An 18184-nucleotide genomic window follows, 5' to 3' on the forward strand; every position below is an offset into this window, starting at 1 on the left:
CGAGATGAGATACGTGTCTTCCTGCCCAGGAAGCATCAGTCGCAAACCCAACCGGGGCCTAGCCCTAATTCGCGTACTTAGCCATCGTCTAATGGCCCGTAACGAGCAGGCAATGTGAGCCTCGCGAAGAAGTGCTAATTAAAACCACTGTCAGTAGCAAGAAAGGCTCGTTCGCCGGGCGGAACACGACACCGACTACGTATTTAGACGCGAACATCGTTTCACTCCACTCGTATCAATGTATGCCACTCGGCTTTTGCTTCTTGTCGAAGCAACTGTGAGAGCCATCGTTGTACGAAGTGGGAGGGAGGGGGCAGTGCACACCAAAAACAAAACTTCGCCGCATAGCACGTTGTGCTCCAATCGTTGCCAAGAATGATAGGATTATCGCTTCTGATTCGAAGAGAGAGAGAGAGAGAGGGGGGCGTACGCCTTTTTGTGACAATTTTCATTTATCTAAATTGCCACAAAAAGGCGTAGGCCCACCACTGTCTTCGAATCAGAAGCGATAAGCGTATCATTCGTAGCAATGGTTGGCGCACAGCGTGCTATGCGGTGAAGTTCTGTTTTTAGAGTGTACACTCTTAAAAATGAACTTCACTGCATAGCACGCTCCTAGCCAACCGTCATCTCGAATGATATCGTTATCTGCCCTGATTTGTTGAAAACGGGAGGCGTACGCCTTTTTTGTGACACTTATGCTGTTCATAATTGTCACAGCAAAGGCGTACGCTTCCCATTTTCAACAAATCAGGGCAGATAACGATATCATTCGCGATGATGGTTGGCTAGGAGCTTGCTATGCGGTGAAGTTCATTTTTAAGAGTGTAGGAAGGAGTGAAGGGTTAGTACGCCTCCCCGGCCTATACTACAGCGGGAGCTGTGCCAACATATATCTGCACTCTTGTAAAATAACTTCACCACATACATTTTAAAAACAGAGGGGAGGGCGGGGCGGAGTCGAAATGACTTGCCGTTGTTGGCCGCACTCAAGTGGGCATCGTCACGACTATAGCCCAAAACAGAACTTCACCTCATAGCACCCTCTGCACCCACCAACCATTGCCACGAATGATAGGGTTGTCGCTTCTCATTCGAAAGAGAGAGCGGGGAAGTACGCCTTTTTGTGGCAATTTGGATAAATGAAAATTGCCACAGAAAGGCGTACGCCCCGCCTCTCTCTTCGAATCAGAAGCGATAATCCTATCATTCGGAGCAACGGTTGGCACAGAGCGTGCTATGCAATGAAGTTCTGTTTTTAGAGTATAGCACGCGGCCAGCTAACTATCATCCCGAATGGCAGCGTTCTGTCCCCCCCCCTTTTTGTTGAAAAGGAGAGACATACTCCTTTCTGTGACACTTATGCAGACATGCTAATTGTCACAAAAAGGCGTACGCACGGCGTTTTCGACAAGTCAAGAGTGATAACGGTGTCACTCTGTGCACTCTCAAAACAGAATTTCACCGCATAGCCCGCTGAAGGCCAACCATTGTGCAGACTGATACCTTTATCGCTCTTGACGTGTGGAAAGCGCGAGGCGTACGGCTTTGCGTTACAATTAACATAACTACATAAGTGCCATAAAAAGGCGTACGCTTCCCCTTTGATGATTGGCTAGGAGCTTGCTATGCGGTGATGTTCATGCTTAAGAGTCTACACAGTTTCTATGACCATCAATACTAAATGTAACCTTTAGAAAAAGAAAAAAGAAGGGAAGCTTACAAGGGTACACTCTTAAAAATGAACTTCACTGCATAGCACGCTCTTGGCCAACTATCATGTCGAATGATATCGTTATCTGCCCTGATTTGTTGAAAACGGGAGGCGTACGCCTTTTTTGTGACAATTATGAACAGCATAAGTGTCACAAAAAAGGCGTACGTCTGCCGTTTTCAACAAATCAGGAAAGATAACAATATCATTCGAGATGATGGTTGGCTAAGAGCGTGCTATGCGATGAAGTTCATTTTTAAGAGTGTAAGAACACAACCAGAATTTCATTTCAGCTTGTACAAGCTCTTGCTGAAAGGAAATCTACTGCGGGAACTTGAAAGCCCCATTACAGAGCAACAAATACTACTTTATAACCGTCTAAGTCCGTCTCGCCGAAAGTTATGTAATGTACGTGATTTCAATGTTAGTATCTGCACTCTCAGTATTTTGCCTACTGTTCTTCCCGCTAGTGTTACCTATTAGTATAGTATGATTTTCTCTTAGTAGCTGGAGAACCTGTCTGGGCACGATGTCGCGTTCATAATTATATGGGAAAAGGGAGAAAGCGAGGGAAGAGGAATGCTGGGGAGGGAGTTGCGGCAATTACAGGCAAGGTATTACGTACCGCAGGAGGCACGCTGTACCTGTTGAATATGCATGTAAAGTATTGAGAAGTCAAAGGGGAAAGTGACTGAAAGAAGTTGCAGACGTCTGAAGCTATTTAATAAGCTCCCTTTGCCAAGGCCACAATCTTGAAAGGGAGAATGAACGCTTTACTTGTCCGGAGAATACGAGTATGCTGGGCGTCCCTAGCAACGTGACTACAGTTCTAAAGTGCTACAGGCAAAAACAACGGCATTGAAACGGCATTTGTTGCGTTTTAACGACATTATACGAGGGGTGTTCAAGTCAAACCGGGACTTTGCCTCCGGAGTGTACAAATGGCTCGCGCTACTTCTTTTTCGTCATTTTCACACGCGACAGGCCTTCGCGTTCACCACGTGGTGGTCGAAAGTTTGCGCAAAACAGAAGACACGTGCTGGACAAGATGGCCGACAACGAGGTGAGCGCGCACATCGAACAGCGAATTGTCATGAAGTTTCTAGTGAATGAAGGCGTAAAAGTAATCTGAAATTCACAGAAGACTTCAGGCTCAGTATGGCCACGATACACTTAGCCGCAGCAAAGCGTTTGAGTGGTGCAAACGGTTCCGAGACGGCCGTACATCAGTGCAGGACGATCCCGGCCGCGGCGGCTCAGAGCCCAGTGTCAGAGTTCCTGAGAACATCCAACTTGTGGAGCACCTGATCCTCAAGGACCGACGGATAACATGTCTCGAACTGGCTCGAAAGACGGACCTTTCTGTGGGAACGTTGAACACCATCATTCATGACACCTCCAGTTTCGGAAAGTTAGAGCCCGTTGGGTCCCGAGGCAGCTCTCCGTGTTTGACCGACAAAGAAGACTGGAAATCTCCGAAGCGCTAAGGTACAGTTTCGACACTGAAAGACAGCCGTTCCTTGATCGGATCATCTCGTGCGATGAAACATGGGTGCACCATTTCACTCCTGAGTCTAAACGTGCATCAGAACAGTGGAAGCATCCGGGCTCACCAGCTCCCAAGAAGTTCCGAAGCACCCCGTCTGCGGGAATGGTCATGGACACGGTTTTCTGGGACAAGGCTGGCGTTGTTCATGTTGATTTTCTGCCCAGTGGTACCACCATCAATAGTGCATATTACCGCCAGGTTCTCAGGGATGTGCATTAGGCGCTGAAGCCAAAGTGGCCGGGCCTCATCACCAAAGGAGTCCCCCACCTACAGGACAATGCACGCCCGCGCATCTCACGATACGCACCTTACAGGAACTTGGCTGGGAGTTGCAGCCACATCCCCCTTACAGTTCAGACCTCGCCCCCAGCGATTTCTATCTCTTCGGGCCACTGAAGGCGTTCTTTGGGGGCCGCCACTTCAGCTGCGACGACGAGGTCAAGAATGCGGTCCGATCATGGCTGCTACGCGCCGGTAAGGATTTCTACACTGCTGGCATCCAAGCCCTCGTTAAGCGCTGGGACAAGTGCATTTGTGCAGCCGGAGATTACGTTGAATAATAAAACTAATTTATCGCCTGTAAGTTCACTTTACTTTTGCGAAAAATAAAAAGTATCGGTTTGACTTGAACACCCCTGGTATAGGCGGGCCTATAATTCGATCGCCTCTTACTTCGGCGCTGCGGAGAAACTGAAGCCATGCGAGGGGGGGTCAGGAAAGGTTCCACCATAAATGGAGTAGAACCCAAAGCTAGTTTCTTGGACACAGGAAATAATGGGAAAACTAAAGATAATGTGTTGGAAGAATGATCAGAGCGTTGGTGTTGGAGAGTATGAACTGTATTACGGGAGGGGAATATATTTATTAGAACAAAAAAAAAAAAAAGAAAAAAAAAGAAAAGGAGGAAAGGTCGGCCAAACGGGACGTCGGCTTGCTATTCCGCAAAGAAAAAAAGAATACAACAGATAAAAAGAAAAGAAAGCAGCAGAGTTCGAGGTAACTCGTTACTAAGTTCCTTTTTTTGGTAACTTGTAACGTAACTCGGTACTTTTGCGCCGTGGTAACTTTCAGAGGAACTCTTTCCTTTTTTAGGTGACTTTGCCAAAGTAACTTAAGTTAAGTTCCAAGTTACTTTTAACTCGCTTTTCACTCACGTCCACATATTTTCTTGCTTTCTCTCCGATTCCTTCATGGCATTTTTTGCCATAAAACGTGATATCCAATCAATTACAGTATTTTATTCAGGAAGTAAGAACCGCTGCCATTGGAATGAAGCTGAACCATTTTGCGCCCACAGGGAGTGAGATGCAAAGCGTTCGAATAGACCTCTACCAGAGAAACGTCATCATGGCATAGACAAATTGAAACCGAAACAAATCGGAAGGAGAGGGCTGGGTTCCACGAGCGGGCCTCCCATTGAAAGAAAAGTTGGACCGAGGGTCGCGTCCCTTTAAGGGACAATATCGTAATCCCTTCAAGACTGTGGCTCTTGGGCGCGACCTTGTTCACCTCTAGCTTCGAGCGTTGTTGAATTCTACCAAATTTTGGCGCTCTCGAACACTATGACGTCATTTGTTTACAAACAGGGAGAGGTCTATTGTTGAACATAAACGAAAACGACCTAAGCGTGTTGCACTCCTCCGCAGGCACTCCTCACGCGCGCTGCACCTGCGTTATGCTATTTTGTGTCCGAAGTAACTTGGAAGTGCTCGTTCTTTTTTTTTTAAGAAACTCAGTAACTGCGAGTTACATTTCAGGCTGAAGAACTTCGTTATTAACATAGTTACATTTTTGCACACGGTAACTTAACTTGTAACGAGGTCTTTTTGACGGATAACTTCTCAATCTATGGAAAGCAGTTCGGATATGAAGGATAAACTAACAAACGGTGGAAGAAGGATGAGATAGATTAAAGAAAAAGATTACGATTACGGTTTCTCAATAATAATTCGAAGTTCCAGCATCGCGAGATAACTGTGATCATACGCTGCACCACATCGTTAATTTCTCTGCCCTTATGCTTCCCAGACGTGTGCTGAAGCCTCGGCACACTGTGTTTAACGTCCCTCGTCGAAGGCGTCGTGGTGTCTTGTCGGCTTATACTTATACCATGCACCAGGGAGTTACTGCCGATCTTGATTGGGTTCTATCCCACAACCTTGGGGTCAGTATGATTATACCAACTTTCTTTTGTTTTTGTGAAAGTTTATTCGTCAACGAAACTGAGTGAGCTACGGAGACCATCCAGTGCGTTCGTCGCATGTATTTTTAGTTATTCTATGAGAGAGCACCCTGGAATCGGTGATCGCTTCCCACGCAAATTTCGGTCTCAGTTCGAAAAGTTGATATGTCTTGGGAGTGAGATTTTTTAAAATTACTACGTGTAAGTTAAACCCCCTTATCTCGCATAAATATCCCATAAAGTTCGGACAAGCATTTTTAATATAATATTTGGCCACGATACGTATAACGCAGTCACTTCCGAGTTTGCTGGTCTACAAATAAATAAATAAATACATTTTTTTATCTAACAGCCTTTATTCTCTCTAGTTGCAAACAGGAGTGAAACTTGGCCGGAAAAAAGGAGTCTGCAGAAAACGAGATAGAATCGATATAAGAAGTCTACACTCGGTTCGCTTTCAAAGGGAGCTGCGGAGCCAGGGAGGTCCCTGGGGGTACAAGGCTGCCAATTGGTTCATTCATTCGGCTATAGAGTGGTAGCCACTTGAGGGAGCTTTCTTTTACAGAGAACAACGGTACCTCTTACAAAAAAAACAAAAAAAAAAACTACAACAGCAACAAGAATACTTGGTGAAGATTGGAGAGATTGAAAGCAACAAAGAGTTGTCGATGACGGTTATCGATTTGATATATTACGGACAGGGGTAAGACGGGTGAGTAAGAGGGACTTCCACCCTCGGAAAGCTGGAAGAAAGAGAGAAAGGAGAAGACGTGCAAACATCGCTCTACACTCTTGTTGAATGTTACGTCAATATTTTGTGTCAACAAAGAAGATGAAGTCAAGGTCGCTTACCACGGGACGGAATCACGTTCATTCTTAGGTCAACCTTCATAAAATAAACAGCTCATCTTTGTCCTTCCTCTCTGTCCTGTCTTATCTTCTAACAACTCTAAAAGGAGAGGTGGTGACGTCGTTATTATACCAGTGTATATCCAGCCAACTTCATAGGAAACTGTGCCGACATTCGGCTCACAGTGTCTAAAGAAAACCCGGAGGAATACCTTCCAGTTCTGCTTCCTTAAAAACAGAGCTTCACCGCAAGACACGCTCTTAGCGAACCATGGGTTTCTCTCCTGTTTTGTTGAAAATGGGAGGCACTTTGTGACCATTTCCGTGAATGGTCACAAGGCGGCGCGCTCTCTCCTCAATGCAAGAGTGTTGGCCTGTAGCGTGTCATCTGGTCAAATTCTGCTTTTAGAGTGTAGAAGAAGTGACTTTATTATTCGAGTCTTTATTATTGAGACGGAGCATTTAAACGAAAACAGCGGCATGGCCGAGCGGGCTAAAGCGTCCGCTCGTTGCTCGTGGCCTTTGGTTGGGGGTCCTTCCTGCTGTCCTCTCTCATTCTGTCCACATTTGTACGTCTCTCATAGCTACAGTTGCTTCGCGGCGCTAGCACACAAAAACAACAACAAAGAACAAAAACGGAAACCGGACCCCGGTTTTCCGTTCCGCTTCAGTCGTGACATGGCGCGCTTCCCAGAAGCCACAAATACACTGCCGCACAACTCATTGAAAAATCGTCCAGCGGTCCCATTCTAGCAGAAAAGAGAAACGAAAAAGAAAAACTTGTTCGAGGAAAGGTGGGTGGGGGTGGCTTTTAATAAGCTACACTTTTACACGAAGGGTATCGAGTCGATTAGCGCGCCTTTTTACAACTAAAAAAACACCAGAAGAGGATGAGAGTTCCGAACTAAATTAAACGGAAAGCTGTGACTGTATGCGAATATTCGTATTATGCGCCACTGTTGTTGTGTTAGCATCCAGCACATCGGAGGTAAGATAGCGATGTTCCCTGGTGAGGATACCTTCGTGAACTTGGTAATGTGAGTGACCGACTTCATCGTCACTTTCATCGAGACTTCCTCAGTCTGCCCCAGAGACAGGTTTGAATACCGAAAATTACTGGCTCCATTATTTTTATTTCAACGGTACGTGAAATTACTGGAAATAGGTATACAGTAAAACGCCCTCCCACCAATAGGTGGGGTAAAGTAAAGACAAGGGAAAAGAGCGACCCCTCCAGTATTCTCTCGCACAGCAACGAATCTTCTCACCGCACCGAGAAAAAGCGAGGCCAAGGGAGGGGAAACTCTGCAGGCGAAACGTCGAGGTTATGGTTAACGCCGCGGAACGGGGCTTGGCTGTCGTTTGGAGCGCGAACCCTAATGCTCCCGCAGGAGATGTTAGGGCGAGATGAAGTTTCCACTACCACCAAAGAGGGACCTATCATGAACTACGTTGGACTGGGTTTATAGGATCCTACACGGGGAAAGGAGTGTTTCGTTTTATTAAAACTGCGCGCTGGTTGACACCGTGCATCCTAGTGGTGGAAGCGGAATAATGAAAGCTTGTGCGATCGATAGTGGGACTGACATGTAATCATTTTGCATGATTGCATTGGTGATTACGGGCACAGATGAAGTTGCGCTGAAGGTGATACGGTAGAATTGCATTGGGCTGTAAAAAAAAAACAAAAAAACATACGGGATGATCTCATCTGAAGGAAGCAGGCGCACTGGAGAAATAATATCCGTGTCGTTAAAATGCTGATTACGCAAGCCATTGCGGTGTAGCGTTTCTCGTTTCAATAGTGAGTTTTAGTACACCGTACGCTATCGCCTTCGCGTACGTAAGGGATAGCGTTGGTGGTTCTGCGCAATACGCGAATCCTACCACCGCATAGGATGCTGCCACCGTCACCAATCCTACCATCGCCTATGCGGTCTGAGATTTTCCCTGCGTTCACTGGTGTCCACGTCTGCATTCCGCTCATAGCCACAGTTGCTTCGCGGCGCTAACACTAAGTAAAATAAATAAATAAATGTAAAATGTAACTGTAATTAGGTTAAGCGGGCAGCGGGCTATATTTTTCAAAATAACTTCGAAAAACAATTGTACTGCTTATATGTAATAAGGATGCCACGTAATTATTCTTGGGGCAGCACAAGCGCTACAACGAAGCTATTGAGAGTTGTATCTACTGATGTTTCGAAAAGTCGCTAAATTACTTTAACCGTAGCTTATATCTGGAACTACTCACATTTCGAAAAGGTAACTGCAACTGTAGCCCGCGTACTATCTTCACGAGCTAACTGTAACTTAGAAAGTTTTTAAGACTGGTTTACCCAGGACCGCGTCAAAAGCGGAGTGCCGAAACATCGGAGCACGTTTAACAAATTCCAGGTTGCAGTTGGTTGCAACTCACGGACCCACCACCGCGGCTTCACTCGTGACCTTTGTTGTCTCGCAACGTAAAACCTCGCCATATTAATTTTGCCATCCACTCGCTCTCCGCGCCGTCACATAGTTTGCTAAGACAAAGAAACAGCAGTGACGTGTGAAAGACACTTCACAGTTGCCGGAAGGGCAACAAATAAAACGCGCAATCGCCACCAAAAATCCAAAACGAAATCTCGAGCACATGCCAAACTCTGCCATAAAAAGAAAAAAAAGTATATGAAAGCAACTGGAGCCACAGAGGCTGAAGCCAGTCATGTCGATTGTGAACTTATTAAGGAGCCCATGCTGTCTGTTCCGAACTCAGCGACAGGGCTAGCGCAGACTGTCACTCGGTCTCTGTCTAATACGCGGACGCCGGAAGCAACGGCTGTGTCACATGTTCTTGACAGCAACCTGTCACCGGGTCCCGTGCGTGCAATGCGCGTAGCAATGTCGGAAAATGTCGAAGGAAGACCTAATAGGACGTGGGATGGGCTGCACCTTTCTCTGCTGGACGGTTACCTTGCATGGCCAAGTGTCAGGAAGATATCCGTAGTGTACGGCAAGTTTTTTTCGCCTTCGAACACGCGGATTCCACGTGTTATAGGTTCCACGCGAGAAGACGGAGAAATGGAACGCGCGTAGAATGGTACGTTTTTGCGATGCAACTTTACTGGAATGTGGACAACAGTCGAAAGCGGTGGCGATGTGTTGCGACGTCAACAATGCTTTGAGATTTTTGGTGAGTGTTAATGGCGCAGGCACGTGACACTTAAAGGGGCACTAAAATGCAAAAACAACTTACTCTCAAATGAAAGTCCGTGTTTCGATTCGTACAATTCAAACAAAATTAGGTCACACAACGCTACCGTTTAGAAGAAAAACGCAATGAAAACTGTCTTTGGCGACAAACGAATGGAATCCACAGGAGGCAGAGATTGGCGACATCCAATCAGACAGCAGGAGAAACGCGCGCATGCCTATCATGTGCGTGTGGATTTGGAACGGGTCTGATCGTAGTGTTCCCTATATTCCGGCATGATGTGCACCACTGCATTTTCCAATACCCATTCACCGGATTGTAGCCCACAACAGTTCTCACGAATGTTCCACTGACAACACTTATCTTCACGTCCTTCCGACAACGCCGCCAGCTTGCTTCGCAACGCGCACCATGTCTTTCACCGGGGCTTCTGCGTGGTGTGGCACGCTCGTGCACGCGCAGCATGGACTAAAAACACCTATGCACGAGCTGAAAAGACGTTCTCTGCTTTGCGTCGAAACCAGAAAGAGTCCGGTATAATTTTGATTGCAGCCTCGTACGCAATCAAAGTTTTGAATTATGATAACAAGTACGAACTTAACAGAGCGTGTAATGTAACTTGAAGTAAACTTGTTTTTAGTGCCCCTTTAACATTACCGGGAACCCTACGTCTACGTATACGTCGACAAGTATTTTCGCCGGACAATGTCTCGTTGCTGTGCAGTTTCATTTACAAAAACGCTCTGAAAAAGCGTCACGAGTGGCCCGGTAATGGCCCATGACGTAATCAGGTCCGCGTGACGTAGCATCACGGCAGTAAGCAGCCGTAAGGTCTCATATCTCACGGAGCAGCTCGCGTGGAGTAGTGGTTAGGATGATCGCCTTCCACGCCGACACTGGGAGGTGACACGGGTTCGGATCCACACACCGGCTGTGACGGACAGTTCGTCCGCTACGGCTAATGTGCGGCGCCACTTGAGGCGTACATCACACGTTATTCACATAATGGCTCTCTGAATTGACTTTGAAATTGAAGGAGTTGAGGGGTTTGTTGAGGGTGTGCAGATTCGACACCACTCGCGTGCGTAGAGGCGAGCTCGTTCTTGCGCAAGGGCGCACGTTATTCGTGGCGCAATCTGCTGCAGAGGCAACTGAAAAAAAAAAAAAAAAGCACATATAATGGTACTTTCGCTGCCCCTACCCCCTTCTCCTTTTTATCCCTTCCCCGAGCAACGTGCCGCCAATCTAGGCAGGCAGACTGCTCGAGACCCTAAGTCAACCCCCCCCCCCCCCTCGAGGACCCTTAGGTGGCGGAAATTTTCTGCGGCCCTACCGCACGTACAGCTCGTCGCCACAGTTACTGTACGTACTGCACATATTGCTTATAGCGTACCAAATATTGAGACCCCCGCACCCGTGCAAAGCGCTCAACCTGGTAGTGTTTACATAGACAACTAGCATACGTCTCATACCTTATCACCCGTACACAGCGGTATGAATGTTGCCGAGCGAAATGTTATTGCAAGTTGACGTTTGGGCGGCGGCCAAAATTGATTCCGCTCAAGAGCTCGTCTGTCGGTGGGTAAAAGAGCGGACGTTTCATCACGAGGAATGTTTGGACAAGGGCACCTCGGGGAGGAAGGTGCCAAGGCCAGGACAATTGGCAGGAATCGATTAAAAAAACATTGGGTATCGAAACGCCCATCTGTGCTCTGTGTGGAAGATTGAAAGTAACGAAATTTCTGGGGAGAGAAAACAGTGTGGCCGGTGGTTCGTTAGCGGATAATAAGTCGGTAAAGGTTTTGCCATTCTGGTTATGGAAATATGTGTTTCGGAGAGAGCAGTTTCCCTTTATGTATCGCGGAACTGCCATATTGCCAGTTGTCCAAAGTGGCAAAACGGGGACAGCTCAGTCACTGATCCGACGCAATAATGTATTTAATTTAATTTTATTTATTTATTGGTATTTTTATGGTGCCCTTGAGCAGCAGTTGCCTAGGTGATGGGGTGCACTCCCAATTTAAACACAACCAACAACAGTAACGAGTAGTAAACGAAATAGTAAAGGTACCAATACTTACGGTACAACTAACGCGCTACATAGCTAATCGGGATTGTTCCTACAAATTCTGGAAACTTGGGGAACATAAAACTTGATCATATACCACTGCACAAAATGATGTCGTTATCACTCCCGATTTCGAAGGGTGAGCGGCGTGTACGCCTTTTTGTGCGCGTAAGCAAAATGGAAAGTGTCGCAAAAAAGCCGCCATTTTCGAGAAACCAGGAGGGATAAGGATGTCATTCTGTGCGTCAGTCATGTCATTCTGTGACTTGCTAGGAGCGCGTTATGCGGCCAAGTTCTGTTTTGAGAGTGTTGCGATCAAGGTTGATGCTACAAAGAAAACTGGGTTTGTATACATATGCTGTTGTATGTAGCACTTGGTGCCCGCGTCTGCACTGGTGTCTTCCGAACTCAGCGCCATGCTGACTGTAAAATTCAATCCTGTTAGGTGGGTTCATGCTGTGTCATCCCCATATCATCGTCATCATGTATCTCTCTCTCTCTCTCTCTCATGCTGTGTGATCAACATCAGATCAGAGTTTCATGTGATCATTTCAGTGATCATGCGTTCAGATCAGACGCGTAATATTGACCAAAATAGGGATGATATTAATTCGTGTGAGAGCATAGTATTTGGCGAAAATTTTGTACGGTCTGTTACATCGACGATGTAAGGGTGTTTCCACCTGCTGACAACTGAGTTCTGCAGAGAAAGCACGCTTTACAGGAATTTCAGTCCTTTTACGAATTTCGGTTTTCGAATGTGACGTTTGGCATCAGCGTCGTTCATCATAAGGACACATCTCATCCTGTCCATTGTGCCTTGGGGTACTGGGCCACACCTCATGTGGCCAATTATCATCATTAATGTATCTGTTGTTGTTGGCATTAGCAGGAACATTTTTTCTAGTGCCCCTTGTGTCATGCGTCAGTGGATAATTTTGATAATGGATAAAACGTAGTTCATAAAACGCTCGTGATCGTAGTTATCTCGCGGTGTAAAGCGGCTAGTTGTATTCTTTTACTCGTATAGTTACGTAAGCACCATGCCATAACAGAAATCTCAATAAACGGCCCATTTCCTCGTGTTTTTGTCTTGAACCTGTGATGGAGTACTTTGAGAATCCTAATAGCGTTTTCCTGTTTTCAGAAAGCGTCTCCTCGACTTCCGACACTGCACAATGTTGTTGATCCGTAGCGAAGTGTTTGCGCCAATAACAGAAAAGAGGAGGACGATTTGCCGCCGCTTGTCATCGAGAAAGTAAGTCCCCGAAAAAGGAGCTTTCTCATGGGGATTACTATTGGAAAGTGCTTTTGCCAGTACGATCATCTCGAACGTTTTAAGACGATCTTGGTAAAGATGACGGAACTGATGGTGAGATTCGAGACCCACCTCGGGGACTGAGCACGGTGGCATCGCTTATGGCTACAGATGCGACGCGATGCTACGACTTGTTATTGAATCGTGTGGCATTCATATTAAAGCTTTAAATGCCTTTTATTTAAATCATTGGCCGGGCGTTAAGCGTGAGAGGATGGCGCTAGTTAAGTACGCTGTTCGTTCTCCCTCGTGGATGCCTTATCGGAAGGCGTTCTCAAGAGAGAGATAATGATGCAGGCTGGTTTCGACATCGCCGACGAAAGTATCTATAAATATGAAAGGGAGCGGCAATTAAGGCTTAAGGAGAACCGTCATTAAGAACACCTACCGCGCTTCCGGACGCCTAGAGGAGAATGATGAGCGCTCAAATAAGTACTATAAGTAATAAGTACATCGATATGCCAGTGGAAAGATAGTTCTAAAGCACGCAGTCATCACATAGTAATTGGGCCCAGGCGACCTGAAATACGGATAATTTATAATCGTAGAGAAGTGGAAAACCATACTTCATTCGCTTACGCTTTAAAAACGGTACTTCACCGCATAGCACGCTGTGCGCCAATCATTACCACGGATGACAGGGTTATCGCTTGTGATTCAAAGAGAGAGGGGGAGGCGTACGCCTTCTTCTGTCAATTTATACGGTAATAGACCTCTACCTGAGAAGCGTCATCATGATGACAAGGATGCAACCCGAGGCAGGGAAATAAACAACAGACGACAATTTCCTCAGTCTGTTGTTTATTTCCCTGCCTCGGGTTGCATCCTTGTCATCATGAACCAGCTTGTCTGCGCCCTCTCTCTGTTGTCGTCATCATAATGTTGGAAGACAGACTGAAACCGAAACAAATCGGAAACCATAGCTAGAGGAGAGCGCATCCGCACGGTAAGCGCGCATGTGAGATCCGCATCCGCAAACGCGCTAGTTAGCGTAGGTGTATCATCATCCGCACCCGCGCGGATATCGGTATATTGGGTCCAGCGCACATCCGCGGTCATTGTGTTTGAAGGGAAAAAATCCACATGACAAAAATGTTGATACAGATGTTTTCACCTCACAGCGCGCAAACTAGTCAGCAACCTATACGTGATCCGCAATTGTCCAATAAAAGCAATGCAAGGGATGACATACCTCGACGCCAGTTTGAATAAAACTCTACCCGAGAAACGTGATCACGACGTTGGTAGACAGACTGAAACCGAAACAAATCGGAGGGGGAGGTATAGGTTCCACGAATGGGCACTTGTTCGCTGCCTCCTATTGAAAGAAAAGTAGAACCGAAGGTCGCGTCCCTTTGAGGGAGAATCGTAATCCCTTCAAGACCGTGACTTTCGGGCGCGACCTTGTTCGCTCCCAGCTTCCAGCGTAGTTCAAGTCTACCAAATTGATGGCGCTGTCGAACACTATGACGTCATTTGTTTACGAACAGAGAGAGGTTTATTGACACAGGGAGGTGGTGGTGATGGTGGAAGGGCTCGCTGTTGTCGGCCTCACAGATGTGGGCAAAGTCACGACTGACGCCGTCGGGAATGTGCGTCCTGGGCCGACTTCTGAGGGAATTGTGCCGGTATATGTCTGAAAGCGTTTGAGGAAAACCCACGAAAAACCCCAGACAGCATAGCCGACACCGGAATTCCATCCCGGGTACCTCCCAGTCTCGACGTGACAGAGGGTAACAGCTTGCTTACGCCCCACTCTCTCTTCGAATCAGGAGCAGTAACCTTGCCATTTGACAATGGTTGGTGCACAGCCTCCTTTGCCGTGAAGTTGTATTTTTAGAGAGGGCATTTTTGACAGTATGAGCCGGAAGGGTGACCAGCCAGCTCATACCAGTACAACTCATACCAAGTGAATGAGTTGTTAATCCTTGGGTTGCGCGTGTAGCACCAGTACAGTGAAACGCCGCCCTCTAGATGAGATGCATTGTCTTTTGTAGCAGAATTGCCATTGAGAACATTCTATCAGTGACACACACAACACAAGCACATTGCATCGGTACCCGAATGGGATTTCGAAATTGATGGGCAAAAAATAAGCGATAAAGTGTAAATCTTGTTGAACAAGGACGTCACTGTGAGATTGCATGCGAATACATCATAATAACACAACAGTGAAAGTGAAGACAACAGTATCCGAAGAAAGCAATTGGTCTGAAAGATTCAATTCAGAAATTAAAAAAGCATCACGAAAACAACCCCTGGAGAAGCGTTCCAATGGACCTCTTGCGGATAGCATTGTGATGACCCGGAATACGGGTTGAGGCCGTTCACATGTCTTCGTATTTCTTAGTATTTCACGCGACGACGGAAATGTCGGACAATTTCAATTTGATTTCTTCTCAGTTTCAACTACCCTTCAGTGTGCTTCAGTAAGTGTTATTTGTGGGATCAGTAAGTATGGGTTATATGTGGGTCTGAAGTGTCGGAACTGCGGCTGACCGCTATTGACCCAAAACATCTGATGGCGTATTCTAAGCATGAACCTGTTCATTTCGCTGAAAGAGGTCATATTGTTAAGCAGCACCTTAAAGGGACGGTCGCATCCAGAAACCCATCTATGAAACAGATCAGGCTCGGGTTCAGGTTCGCCTCGTCCTTTTTGAAACAGGGTAGGAAGCAAATAAGTTACCACAGGCGAAGTTCAGGAAGTCAGATACCACTACGTTTGGCATCGGCCGACTATCTACTTGGCAATCTTGTTCCACCCAAAAAGTGATTAGATAGACGTATTTTAAAGATCAGGGCTGCAGCTGCAGAGGTTCCGGCGATAGCGACATCAGCGTGACGTCACTCCCTAATAGAGGAAGTGAGAGGGCCTCGTTCAGAGGAGAAAGGCGCCGTCCAAACGCCCGCACGGCCCCTTCTCAAGACCGTGCTCTGATTGGTGGTGTAGGGAACGACTTTTTTTGTCGTGTATCCAGAGAGAGAATCCTAGCATACTCTCAGCATCCGGCGTCCGCTTTTCCCATGTATTCCATCGAATAGCGTGCGACTTTCGACACCGTAGTCAGTGGTTCACGATGAATAAAATGACACTATAGTTTCGATATCGACTGGAACGGATGCGACCGTCCCTTTAAAAGAGGTTAGATCTTTTTATGCTTTCATATTAACTTGCACGATCCCCACCGGAGCAGAATTCAGGCAGCGGCTCGATAAATAGCGGCATTACAACCACCAACGCATTAATGCGGAATAAATATGGTGAACCTTCTATTTGAAGGAGTCAGCGCCTTACCATGACTGGGAAGTTAATATATTAAGTTGACAATGAGCGCGACTTTTAGCCGAGTTTGAGCGGCCGTTACAGCCATGTATGTTTGTAACGGAGGCAGCCTCGCAAAGGAGCATGCAAGACATGCTCGAGAGCATACATCAACATGGGCTGGATTACAAAATCTAGTTTACGGTGAGAGTTGACGCGTTATGTCAGGAGACAACTTTTTCTCCCCTGAAACTTGTTACGAGCCGCCCAGTGCAACCTGGGAAAGGTAGCACTGGCGTATTTTAGAACGGGTCGACAAAGCCAAGGAAGTGAAGCGTCCCTTCTTAATTAACATTGCGCCTTTTTGTCGGGACAGCTTGTGGCACGAGTGAATTTAACACTTTTGCTTCCTCTCGGCGTGTCACGCGTCTGAACTGAACAGAGAGGTGGGTCGCACATTTAGGCGTAGCTTTAAACGGGCAGATAGTTCAGCGTGCAATGATAAATATTAAATTACGATGCGATCTTTTAGAATGTCGGAACAGTAACGGAATAGGAGCCGCTGGTGTTCCACCTAACGTTGGCGGTCTTCCACTTCATAACTATGAAATTATTTAATCTTTCCGTGAAGGTAGTCTTGGGCAAAATGTATGGTGCGCAAGGAGAGTCAGTCCGGGATGAAATGTGGAAAATTGAAAAACTGCGTTGTTTGTAGGTTAATTGAATCTCTCTATAAGGGCATAAGTCGACTTATCGACTTCCATATGTACCTGTAAACGAAAATTTAGGACCCTATTGCAATTTATTGGCCCGCTACAGGAGGGTAAGAAACGGGAAATGCATGTGTGTCAATGGGACGGACAATCAGATCAGGCCCGTTTTCTCGTTCTTTTTTTTGGGGGGGGGGGGGATTTTTCATGCTGATAAAAAAAAGAAAGAAACACAGAGAAAACAGTAGGGAAAGGTCAGCCGTGATAAAGGCTTGCTATTTCTCGGTTTGGGTTTTTTCGATTTATCCCCTTATTGCATACAGAGATTCAATTATAAGTACCAAATTTATTTCGCTGCATGCTACGCTCAATCTATAATCCTAAGATGCCCGAGCCTGCTAGGACCGTAAATGATATCTTTACTCCACTGCCCAGTGCAGTGACGCTGGAGAAGGAGAATCCAGGCCGTTGCCTTCCTCCTACACATGTTCCCATCAAATCACGGAACCTTCTTCTGGGAACGCGTCGGATAAAAGAAAGCGTTATGTCACATAACACCTGCGCTTTGTTAGCACTTACACTGCGCAAGATTTAATAGAGGTACATCGCTGGAATGCCGGAGATAAACATCTCGGTGAAGAAGGTGCTTTCGAGTTATACGACGGAGAGCTGCTTGCGCAAGAGGCATTCCTTTTTCCCGGCCTTTATGACTTTCTCAGTGACGGTAATTCGCTCAACGGTGCTTGAGAAGTGACTGATGAGATTAGCTGCCTCACAGATGGGGCTGGCTGGGCGTCACGTGGTCACCGCTCAAGTAATGAAATGACGATTGAAGAAGCCCGTGCCCGGGGAAAAAACGACGTCAACACACAAATCAGCCAAACATTTTGCTAGTTTAAGTCGTTTTTAGCTGCGCACAGACCCAGGCTTTTTCAATACGAGGTTCCTCCACCAGCTCGCCTGCATCTATGCCATATGTTATCACTCAAAAAAGTACATTTCTGTTTCTGTTTATTCTGTCATTATACGCAACGTTACATGTTATCGGGCTGTTTTCCTTTGTTGTTTTCTTTCAAATTTCTGCAATTTCTTCATTGCAGTTTTTATTTTTGTCAAATTTCTTTGTTGTTTTCCCGTATGCGTTCATGTTAACTGAAGATATGTAGACGGAGACGCCGTAAAGAATTTCACGAGTATTACGAATGCTCGTCGCCTTGGCACAACCGACTACAGCAGCTTCCTCAAGTGTAATGGATAAGGGTCTAGTCGGCTAAGAGGAACACGAAGATCACGTCGATGTGAACAGTATCGATGGCAGCATGATAAAATGTGT

At 46.4% G+C, this 18184-nt stretch overlaps 1 protein-coding gene and 1 long non-coding RNA gene across 3 annotated transcripts in view; one reads left to right on the plus strand and one right to left on the minus strand.

The window, feature by feature from the left end:
- The window catches only part of LOC135395351 (delta-sarcoglycan-like), a 71598-nt gene that overhangs the window by 43391 nt on the left and 10023 nt on the right, over positions 1–18184 (minus strand). The window lies entirely within an intron of this gene.
- Positions 1–18184, plus strand: part of LOC135395352 (uncharacterized) — a 69959-nt gene that overhangs the window by 25939 nt on the left and 25836 nt on the right. For both annotated transcript variants that reach the window (XR_010423032.1, XR_010423033.1), the window contains exon 9: positions 12706–12816. This is a non-coding gene — a long non-coding RNA (uncharacterized LOC135395352). The remainder of the gene's footprint in view (positions 1–12705; positions 12817–18184) is intronic.

The sequence above is a fragment of the Ornithodoros turicata genome, chromosome 5, assembly GCF_037126465.1.
Source record: "Ornithodoros turicata isolate Travis chromosome 5, ASM3712646v1, whole genome shotgun sequence".
Taxonomy (NCBI): Eukaryota; Metazoa; Arthropoda; class Arachnida; order Ixodida; family Argasidae; genus Ornithodoros; species Ornithodoros turicata.